Source organism: Myotis daubentonii, chromosome 1 (assembly GCF_963259705.1).
Source record: "Myotis daubentonii chromosome 1, mMyoDau2.1, whole genome shotgun sequence".
Lineage (NCBI taxonomy): Eukaryota > Metazoa > Chordata > Mammalia > Chiroptera > Vespertilionidae > Myotis > Myotis daubentonii.
The window spans coordinates 6,498,411-6,509,360 of record NC_081840.1 but is presented as its reverse complement, the minus strand read 5'-3'; the positions used below and the strand labels follow the sequence as shown (position 1 = coordinate 6,509,360).

Here is a 10,950-nt window from a genome sequence, read left to right as displayed (position 1 = left end):
GCAGTGGGACCACCTCAAACGAACAAGCGAAGGAATTTAGACAGAGAAAAGCAGTAACGGCATGTGCAGAAACAGGGAGGAGCCAGGGGGCTGCCGGGGCCTGGGGGTGCAGGGATGGGGCGATGTTGCTTAAACAGTAGAAACCACTTCTAAGATGAGTAAGTTGTGCGGCTCTAATTTACGGCATAGGGACCCTGGTTAACAATGCTGTATTACGCGCTTGAAAGTTGCCGGGAGTAGATCTTAAGTATTCTCATCACACACTCGGAACAGGTACTTTGTGAGGTGATGGAGGCGTTAATTAACTTGACTGCAGCAATCATGTCACAATTCATGGGTATATCAAGTCAGCACATCATACACCTCTAATATATACAATTTTATTTGTCAATTATAATTCAATAAAGCCAGGGAATGCAAAGAAAGACATCCGAACCTCAGAGGAAGACATACTCGGAACCATGTCGGCAGGTAGGTGTGCTCTAGCTGTTCCCACTCCCTGGGTGGGAAAGAGAAGGTGGGGCGGAGGGGGCCTCGCACGCCCTGCTGCCGTGGTCCTCTCCTGCTGGACATAAACCACCTCCTGGCTTCGAGCTCAGACCAGGCTACTCCGAGGCCGTCTTGGGAGCCGGGCAAGGCCACTGCATAACTGTGCCTAAGCACAGACAGAAAACAAGGTCCCCGTGCCACCCACAGGCGACGAAACAGCCCCTCTTTGGGCTGAGACGAGTGCCAGCTAGTGCCTTACCGAAGCCGCATCTTCGTTCTTTCATTCTTGGTGGAAGGTAAGACTGACTAAGATGCTTTGTGGCAGCACCTGGTCCAGAGTGAACCCCCGCTTCCTTAGTCCCTCCCAAGCCCCCCAACAGCGGAGGTCGGGTCATACACTTCTCTCTAACGCCCTGACGGAGACCCCGTCCCAGTTCCTCACCGCAAGGCCGACTTGCCAATGGCGGCGAGCGTGTTCTCCGAGGCCTCTGGCTGAGGGCGTGGCCTTGCCAGCTGTGTGGCTCTGGACACAGCGCTGTCCCCCTCTGGAAGCTGGAGGAGATACAGGAGCCCTCAGTGCCGCCTGCGGAGGGCCTGGCCGGCAGAAGCCACCCGCCCTCCCTGGCTCTCCATCACCAACAGGGACCCGCTTCACTGTCCCTGGCTGTCGCTCCCACAGGAAGAGGCTGAGGCAGGATGACTCCTAGGGCTGCCCCCCACCCCCACCCCCGCTCTCAGGAGCAGGGAGCCCCTTGCTCACCTCTATTCCGATTTTGTAGGCACGGAAGCCAAGTTTCAGAAGCACCTTCTCCAGGGAGCCCAGAATTTGGTGGTGGTGCTGGGTGGGTGGGGAGTGGGGGGGGGGGCCCCAGAGATATTTGGTGCCTTAGGGCAAGTAGGTGGGCTTGGTAGATCTTGGGGACACGCCCCCATCCTAGGGTGTCCTGTGCCAAGCCGCCACTGTCATGCCACAGTGTCTCTTGTAGAGGTGTTCGTTGCAGACCCCTGGGCCTGGCTCTCTGAATTTTGCAACAACTGTCCGCCTTGCATTCGTCTGGGCTCACAGCCCACCGAGGCCCCTGTAGGCACTGGAGGGGGCTGTTTGGGTGGCTTTGGAAGGAGGGAGGGCCCCCAGGTGCCCAGGGTGAGCAGGAGGCAGTAGCAGGAGGGAGGAAGGAAGGACCCTGTGGAGAAGCTCACTGAGGCTGGAGGGGACTCCGTGGGGTGCACCTGTCTCCCCCTTGGCTTGGCTGTGTGTTCTAGAAAGCGTGAGAGGAATCCAATCCAGCAAGTGGGGGGTCTAAACCCACTTTGGGGGGTTTGGCGCCGGCGGGGGGAGGGCACGGGCAGCGGTGGAGCACAGTGCATGTTTGCATGAGTTTGGTGTGAGGACGCGGGGGGGGGGGGCGGGGGGGGGCTCCCACTTTGCATTTTACCATCTGGAAAGTGAAAGGCCTGGGTCTGCGGGGTCACAGGGCCGGTCTGGAAGGAAGTGGGGGTGGGGGCAGGTCTTCCCCCTCCCTCCAGGGGCTTCCACAGGTGTGAGGCCTAGAGCCAAAGGCGGGGCATGGGGGGGGGGCTGTGGCAACCTCCACCCTTGTGCAAGGGTGGGGTGGGTTCATCCTTTGCATGCTGGGCAGGGTCCCTGCCCCACCGGACCCCCAGCTCACACGGGCTGTGGTCCGGCAGATGTGGGCTCCGGACATGGCTTCCCCTCCCCCTTGCAGCCCTCTGGCTCTGCACTGCGAGGGCTGGGGTCTCAGCGGGGCGCCCAAGCCTCACACAGCTTGATCTCCCCACCCCTCCCCTGCATCCTCTAATCTGCTTGCTGCCCACGTTTTCATAAGCCCCACGCCTGGGCCAGGCCCCCAATTGTGAGTGACAATGGCGCAGGCAAGGTCCGCAGCGGCTGCCCCGCCCTAGGACGATGTCAAGAGCTGCAGGCCCTCTCTCTCCCCCCTTCCCTCCAGGCCCAGTCCCTCTCCCTCTTTGTCCTGTCCCTGTGTCCCCTGTGCCGGGCAAGGGTAAGCTTTGAGTTCCTCCCCCACCTCTGGACACCCCCACACCGCCGCTGGTCCCCCATCCCCATTCCCAGGCCAGACAAGTTCAGCTCCGCAGCTTCGTCCCCCCCCCCCCAGCTTCCTGTCCCGCCTCCGCGCCCCGCAGTGTCGGGCCCTGCAGTCCCCACCCCCACAGAGCGGCGCTGTCCCCCTCAGGTCCCCGCCCCCGCAGCCTCTGCTGCCGGCCCGGCAGGTGCGTCAGCAACTGGGCTGATCGCACTTCATTTATTCAATAGCTCGGGGCCTGAAAACCAGCCGCTAAATTGCCTCCCATTTTCCCCAAGCCCATTAGCAACCAACGGCTGCGTTCCTGGTAATTCTGCTGAATACCCTGCCGGCGGGAGGGCCGCCGCCTCCACCTGCCCCTTCTTAGAAAAGCACCAACTTCTCCTGATGATGAAGCCCGGGCGCCCGGACCCGGGGCCAGGCCCTCCCCCTGCCCACTCAGGCCCGCTCCGTCCTCTTCTCTGCTTTTAGTTGCTGACCACTCTGCTCTCTCCCAGCACCCCTCCCCCCGAAGCCCACCCCCCTGGGTCCCCGAGGTGGCTCTCTTCTAGGCGCCCAAGGCCTGACCAGGGGCCACCCGGTGAGTTATAACAACAGCCAGCACCTTCCTTTCTGGAGGTGTGCCAGGTGGCACTGTGCCCGCCCCCCCCACCTACATTAATATCCCCCCTCTGTCTTGCACTGGGGACCCCGAGTTGGGGTACCTGCTGGCCCCAGGACCTGACTCTTTTTCAGCTGAAAGTGGGAAAGGTGCTGTTAGGAGCTGCCAGGTGGCCGTCGGGAGAACACATATAGAAGGGCCCTATGGTGGGCACCTCCTGGGCCCCGGGCATTCGTCGCGAGGGGCAGAGGTGATGATCTGCGGGTCTTCCGCCCCAACCCTGCAGATGGGCACCCAGTGGCCCTTATCTGGCCCGGACCTCCTGGGGTCTCACTCCTGTGTCCCTCCTGGCCTTGCAGGCTGCTAGGGGGAGCGTGGGCATGGCTATGTGCACGGGGCGCACACGGACCACCAGGTAGGTGGCAGCTGATGCATGAACTACTCATCCACACGAAGGACCATTGTCTTGTTATAGGTAACAAAGTGCCAAGGAGCTAGGAAAGGCCGGCGAGCCTGGCTGGGATCCCGCTGCAGCCACCACGAGGTCTCCTGCAGCTGGGCGATGCGGGGTGCGGGGGGAGGTGGGGGGGGGCACATAGCTGCCGTTTCAGGCTGGGGGTGCTCTCTGGGGACCACACTGTACTGTGCACACGTGAGGCAGGGAAGCTGGAAACCATGGCTGTTGGGCATTGGAGGGACCGATGAAGTAACCCCCGAGGGGAGGGGGTCTGCACCATCTCTTTGCCCCCAGCCCTGGGAAGAGGCAGCCTCAGTACAACCCAGGGACACCCCCACCCCACCCTCACCCCTCCAGTGTGAGGGTGCAGCCACCAGCCCCCTTCCTCCTGGTCTGGCCTCAGGAAAATGTCAGCCCCGAGAGGGAGATGCCAAATGAAAGGTGACAGCGCAGGAGACGAGCAGCAGCCCGACCTGACTCAGCCAGGGTTCTGTAGGGAAGGGGCCCTGGGCCCCACTTCCTGGGACCAAGAAACCCCTAAGACCCATGATTGCCCACAGCCCCTCTGAGGTGTCTGCTCACATCATCCTCCTTCTTGGGGGGAAAAGCTGGTGTATAAGAAAGGACTTGGGAATTCCGTGTCACATTAACTGATTCAATCGCACCCATTTTACAGATGAGAACACTGAGTTCCAGTGCAGGCAAGTGACTCCCCAGGGCTAACTCGGAGCCAGGATCCTGACAAAGTTTGTGTCCAGATCTGTGCTCTTCACCAGGACCCTCTCTGGTTGGTCTGAAGGCAGCACCCAGCTCCTGCCTGGCACACAGTAGGAGCAGAGCCAGAGAGATTGGCTGCTGTGTCAATATTAGAAGGTGGGCTAGCTCCAGGGGGACTGTGATGAGGGAGGAGGGACAGGATGGGGACCTGGTAGGAAAAGGACCTGCCCTTCCTGCCCCACCCCCACCCCCAATCTAGCCCCTCAGCACAAGTTTTGGGAGTGAGAATGAGTGATGGGCTTTTGGGTGAGCCAAGATGGCGTGTGGGACTGGGAAGGTGGCTGGGCCTTGAGGACCGCCCTGTCCACCCCCTACCACCACCCCAAGAGGTGACTTGAGCGGACCACAGACCCCCACACTAACAGATCTATTCACATGGGGGCCCAGAGCTCCCAGAAGGCCCGCCCACATCAAGGGACCCTCAGCGCCCTCTGTGACCTACAGAGCTTTGCTTGGGATCTGGACACAGCTCTGAGCATATTCCTGGTTCTGTTTTGGGGTGCCTTCAGAAGTGAGGGAGCAGACAGGGAGGGCACAGCCCCTGGACGCTGGGGCTAGCAGCGAGGGATGGTCCCGGGGCCAGGGTGAGTCAGGTTGCAGATGCACTGATGTCAGGATCTGTGGGGACCCTTCCCATCCATGGGCCATCATGAGGGAGCCCCCAGTTTAATGAGCACCAACTCGGCTCACTTCGCCCCCACTACCAGGTGCGTCCATTTGTGGGTGAGGAAACCGAGGCTCGGTGCCAGTGGGTGACAAAGGCTGGATTGGAACCCAAGGCCTCATCCGGAGCCCACCCCACAGACCCCGTCCTACTCGGTTTTCTATTTTTACCAAAGCATCCCGCCAGCATCCCCCACCCCCGCACCGGGCATACACACCCTCGTGCCCCATCCCAGACCCAGTCATGTTCACGGGGTTTTCCAAAGGTAGACTTTGCTCAACCAAGGGGCCCTGGAGGAGACGGGGCGTTGCGTGGGAGTGGCAGGAGGTTCGAGGGTCATCCCAGCAGCTGGGCTCACCCGAGGCCTGTGATGGGGGCCATGATCCCGCAGATGGACGGTCGGGACCAAGGAAGGTTTGGGGACAGTCCCTGTGAGGACCACGGGGGGCTGCAGAGGAGGCGGGGGAAGGTGCCCCCACCCAGAGCCCTCGGCAAGATGGTGGCTGCCTGCCTGCCTGCCTTTGTGTTTGCGGCAGAGCTGGGGGGCAGTGGAGCTGCGCCCCCCGCGCCCCCCACCAGCCGGCCCAGACCCAGGCGGGGGCGAGCGCAGGCGGGTGGGCAGCTCTGGGGAAAACAGTGAGTCACCGCGGCCAGGCGAGCGCGTCCTTCCGCTGCGCTGGTGGCAGGTTTCATAGGTAATTATGTAATTTACGAGGCTCTCGCTCGGGGCCCTCTGAGTCAGCCGGCTGCGTCAAGCAGCTGCGTCGTGACCAGGCGGAGGCTGGCAGAGCCAGGCGTGGGCACCGGCTCTGACCCTGGGCCCCGGCCTCGGCCCCCGGTGGGAGGACTGACGCAGCGGCTGGGGGAGTCATCTCAGACTTCAGACCGCCAGGAAGTTTGTCTTTTTATGGCCCTCGCTTCCACCTGGAAATGTGGGCTCGCAGGCAGGGGGGCGCCGCAGGGAGACCCCGCCTTTGGAAGATGCCCCCCGCCGAGGGCCCCTCCTGAAGGCCCGGGACCTTTGTCTCTCAAGCTCCCACTTACAGCCATCTCCGAACACAGAGACACACAAAGAGATTGCGTTCTTTTATCTTGTGGGTTTATTATTCAAACAGGCTGACAACAGTCCGAGGGGCTGAAAAGGCGGAGCGGGACCCCTCTGTCCTTCCCGGTCGGGGGTCGGTGGCTCTTTCATTGGAGTTTGTCACTCAGGACGCCTCCCCGCGCCCTGGGTCCCCCCCATGCCCACAGTCCTCCCCGGGCCACAGAGAAGTCCAGCCTGTCCCACACGGAGGGACCGCCCTGGGCGCTCAGTCAGGTCCTTTAAGCGGTGGTGGTTCCTGGTGAGGCGGGAGAAGGCGCTGGTCTGGCCGCTGTGTGGTCCCATCTCCAGGAGCAGGGGCCACTGTGGAGTCCAATGGAGCAGGAGATGGGAGGAGAGGGCTCGGAGCAAGCAGGGCCTGCGAGGGAGGCAAGAAGGACGGCGTCAGAAGGACCCAGTGTTTGCCCGGGGCCCTACAGCAGCACCCCGCCATTCTCATCACAGGGCCCAGCTGATGGGTCAGAGCGACACGGGCAAGCCCCCTACTTCCCTCTGCCTCAGCTTCCCCACCGGGCACCCACCATCCCGGACAGAAAGGCCATGCAGACACCGGGCCCCGGGGTCTCGGGCAGACCTCCCCTCTTTGCCTTCCTCTTCGCACCACCCTGCGCCCCACTCAGACCCCACCCCATCCTATCTTTCCTGGCTAAAACCTGCCACAGACACCATCACACCCGGGAAGAGATAAATAAATAAAAGAAAAACAACCTCAACTGTGAAAAGCGGTCCAAATCTGAAAATTTTCCGGCCTGAGTTAATTACACTTTAAATTGGCATGTTTACTGATCGGGGATTTCAAGTTAACAGAGACACCCCCCCCCCCAACTGTTAGTACAGTAAAACTCAGCAGGCTGGCGGGCTCCCCCAGGCCTTGGCAGGCCCCGCCGCTCCCCTGCCAACAGCGAGCATAACAGAAACATCTATTTTCGAGCGTTAGAGAAACGAAGCTCTCACAGATGGCGAGAGCCGCACCCTGGACGGTTTCCCACCCCCAGGCTCCGTGCCCCCCTCAGCGGTGTCCTGCCCCAGGGAAGGCCATGTGGGGCGGGCATGGAGCTCTGGGCTGGGGCAGGAGGCCCCGTTTCGGTCAGTCATTCACTCCACAAACGCTGTTTGGAGCCCAGAGTCAAGTGGCATCGGCCCTAAGAACAGGGTTGGCTCTCCCTAGAGCTGGCGTGCCCCAGGCAAACCCCGCTCTGCTCCAGGCCCACATGGAAGAGCCTAGCGGTCCCCCTGACAGGCACTTACCAGACCCAAGGATGATCCGCGGTCAGGCCGGGCTCCCAGCCCAGGTCACTCCCGGCAGAAGTGGTCTGGTCTAGCTTTCGGCTCATGGCTGGGATCGACCGAAGGCTCCACCCATGGGGACGTCCCTGCCAAGTGTCCGGTCCCGTGTGCCTGCGAAGAGAAGACGAGACCCATGAGCATGGCTCGGCACCTCCCCTGGGCTAGCTTCCGTCCTGGGCACAGGGGCCCCAAAGGGGCTAGCAGGGAGGTCGACACCTGTTGATCTCTGGGTCATAGGGCTGACATCGGACTGCAGGTTGAGGCTGTTTGTGTGTATTGGGGTGGATCAGGGAGGCTTCCTGTAGGAGGCGGCACTGGGGCAGAGTCCGGGAGGGTGATGAGGGAGGGGCAGTCCAAGCAGGGGTGCCGCTTGAACAAAGGCATGGGAATAGGTATGAAAACAACAAATGAGGGCACGAGGTGGGCTTTCAGATGTCCCCCTGCCTCGGGATCATGCTAGGAGAATGCAGGGTCCCATGTGGGTCCTGCGGCCATAATGGCACCAAAGTCCTGCCTGGGCTGGTCATGTGACCCTGTGTGGCTCCTGTCCTCTCTGCCTCTCAAACCAGGGCCTCAGGATGGACCTGCCTTCTCAGCCAGCTGGCCTGCCCTTCCCCAGGGCCCCCCCTCCCCCACCAGCCCTGCACTGTCTCCGTGACGGGTGGTAAGGCTGCGCGTGTGCGGCCCTTCCACGTCGCTGGATAATGAGAAAATGATGAACGAGCCTCCATCACGCCCTTACTTCCCGGCCCTCGAGCCTGTCCACCGGTGACAAATGGCACCTCTCCCTCCGCGGGGTCTTTCCTGGACTGCAGAGCCTTGGTGGAGATTTATGTCCATCTTCCCTGAATCCTTCTTCGTTTCTCTGCTTCTTTATTCCCTGCAAGAGCACAGTTATTTATTCATTCCACAAACGTCCTCCCAGGGCCTCCTGGGGGTAAAGAGATCCGATTCAATATACCCTCACATCTTGAACACCTACTTTGTGCTGGTGTCTGTGGCCAGCCTTGAGCCGGGCATTAGCGGAGCACCTACTATGAGCCGGCCGGACAGTCCAAGCCATGGCTTCCAGAAGCTCTACGGCAGGGTGGCAGCGAGCATTCAGGGACTGAATCCCACGTGCGGACCTTAGCCCTGGGTGCCGCGTCACCCTGGTTTTTCCAAGGAAGGAAAATGCCTATTCGCCAGGTGTGTGGACCGAGGCCGGATCTGGGCGGTGCCCGAGGTGGCCCCAGTCACCTCCGTCCCTGCCACTGTGAGGAGGCATTTCCACTCGGCCTGGCGGATGAGGGAGGCCCTTTGTTTATTTGCTTTCATCCTCAAACAGTAGATAAACCAGTGATTTGGCTTTTAATGAAATTCTGCGCCGAGCAGTATGGGGTCACCCTCTTCGGGTTTAAAATGAGTTCGGGACATGCACGCTGCCGAGCGCCTGGTCCCCTGGGCTGACATCTGTCTCACGCGTGACTCCCAGGTGGGGGCCGATGTGCCCCATGCTCCGCCTGGGGGGTGGCCTGGGAGACCCGGGGGGCACCGTGCTTTTTATTGCTGCGGCGTGGGGATGGATACATTGGAGCTATTAAATAAGGCCGATGTTGCCTCCCACCCCCCCCCCCGCACACATGTAATATATTCCGAAGATGTGTGGATGCATTAACAGCAATTTTCGTCTCCAAATGTCCCCATTTAGTCAGTTCCATGCATAAAATATTAGCTCTGACACCGGGCCCCGAGCGCTGGAGGATTGGCTGGGATGTTGGGGGCTCCACTGGTTGTCTGCTGGGTTATACTGGGACTCGCCACTCCCTTCGGGGTCCCCTGGAAAGTGGACAGGAAGCCCAGGCCCACCTGACCGATCCCTGTGGCCTCAGGCTCTCCAATGACACCCTGAGTGGGGCAGAAAAGGGGGAAACCGGACAGCTTTGAACAAACGGGAAGAATGTTAGTCTAAGAGCTGATTACCATATGCTCGCGCTCCTCACCACACCTCAGGCCTCCTCTGCCTCCTCTGCGCAGGGCACTTACCCAGGGATGAACCTGAGAGGCCCCGGAGGTCCTGAGTTCCTTAGTCAGGGAACACTCACAGTTGCTCTACCCTGGGCCTGGCCTGTGCCCCGTGGCAGGGGACAGAGCAGGGACAGGACAACTTCCTGCCCTGAGACCTGAGTGGCCGTGCAGTCTGCTAGGGGTGGCAGTAAGCAGGGACAATACAGCAATGGGCAGCCGGAGAGTCCCAGCCCCACCCCCCTCAGAAAGGGCTCCCTGAGGCCCAGGCCACCAGGAACAAATACCAAATGGCCTGCCTCCACCTTTGGAGGTGCTCTGGCGGTTCACCTTTCCAGAACCTTCTCTACCAAAGTGACCTTGATGTGGTCTGGGCAGGGCCAGGCTAGGGGAGAATGGGGCTGCCCAGCGCAGGGGATCCTCCCTCTCCACGTCCCCCGCCCCCCGAGCACCCATGCCTGCAGCCAGGGGCTCTGGAGCCAGGGAGACCGCTCCGTGTGCTTTCAGGAGCCCTCCGCACAGGATGGAGCTGGAAAATTAATAGACCAGGTGGCCCAGGTCCGACGCCAGGGCCTTGGGGCCCCGACGCAGAGGCTTCCGCCGCCTGGGGTCAGCACTCGAAGGGAAGGTCGTCCCCGGCGGGATTCGATACCGGAAAGAGGTTGACTGTATAATATTCATCGTATAGACAGTGAACACCTCACAGGCAACCTCTGTCAGGTACCAGGCGCAGAGCACTCCCGACGGAGGCTTCTTCCTCGTGCGGCAGCCCCGCCACCCGCCACCCGCCCGCCTGCTGCCATGGGATGGCCCAGTTCCATGGGATGCCAGTGGGCACATGCTGGGCCCTCCTGGGCCGGTGGTCGTGCAGGAGGCATGCGAGGCGGGATGGATACTAAAGAGGTCGACTGTGTATTGTGCGTCAGGAAGCATGCGAACGCTCACGCACAGCAAGCAGCCCGCCGCTCTTCCCCGAGGGCTTAGCCCGCCTGGGGTCTCCGAGGCAGAGGGATGAGAGGTGTGGGCCATGCCCGTGTCCCCGCGGAGGGACACCCTACAGAGGGGCAGATGCCCGCTCCCACGGAGGGCGCTCAGGGAGCCCTCTGACTAGTGGCCCTGGCATGGAAACAGACTGAACATGCATCATTCCTCACACATGAAGCAATATGCTGCATGCCCAGATTCCCACACACACCCCTCCCGCCTGCTCCCCAAGGTCCGGGAGCCCCCAGGTAGCTCTCCCAGGATGGACTCGGCGAGACATGTCAGCACGGATGAGAGAAGTCACACGCGGAGCCCATGCAGGCACGTACCCCGCAGGAGGCCAGCCTCGGGCCTGGCCCTGCGCGCGAGTAGGTGGTACTGAAAATAGGCCATCTGTGTTATATTCGTCATTAATAAAGCGAACTCATCACAGACAACCTCTCCTCAAGTACCCAGAGTGACGATGCCGATTCAGAGCCGTGGCCGTGGCTGTGGCCGTGGCCGCCGCAGCACCGCTGG

At 61.3% G+C, this 10,950-nt stretch overlaps 1 long non-coding RNA gene across 1 annotated transcript; it reads right to left on the bottom strand.

Moving 5' to 3' along the window:
* Positions 1-6,141: 6,141 nt before the first annotated feature.
* Positions 6,142-10,616, bottom strand: LOC132229925 (uncharacterized). The gene is made up of 3 exons (XR_009451756.1): positions 8,186-10,616; positions 7,405-7,554; positions 6,142-6,514 (listed from the first exon to the last, which is right to left on the bottom strand). It is a non-coding gene; the product is annotated as an uncharacterized LOC132229925 (long non-coding RNA).
* Positions 10,617-10,950: the final 334 nt, after the last annotated feature.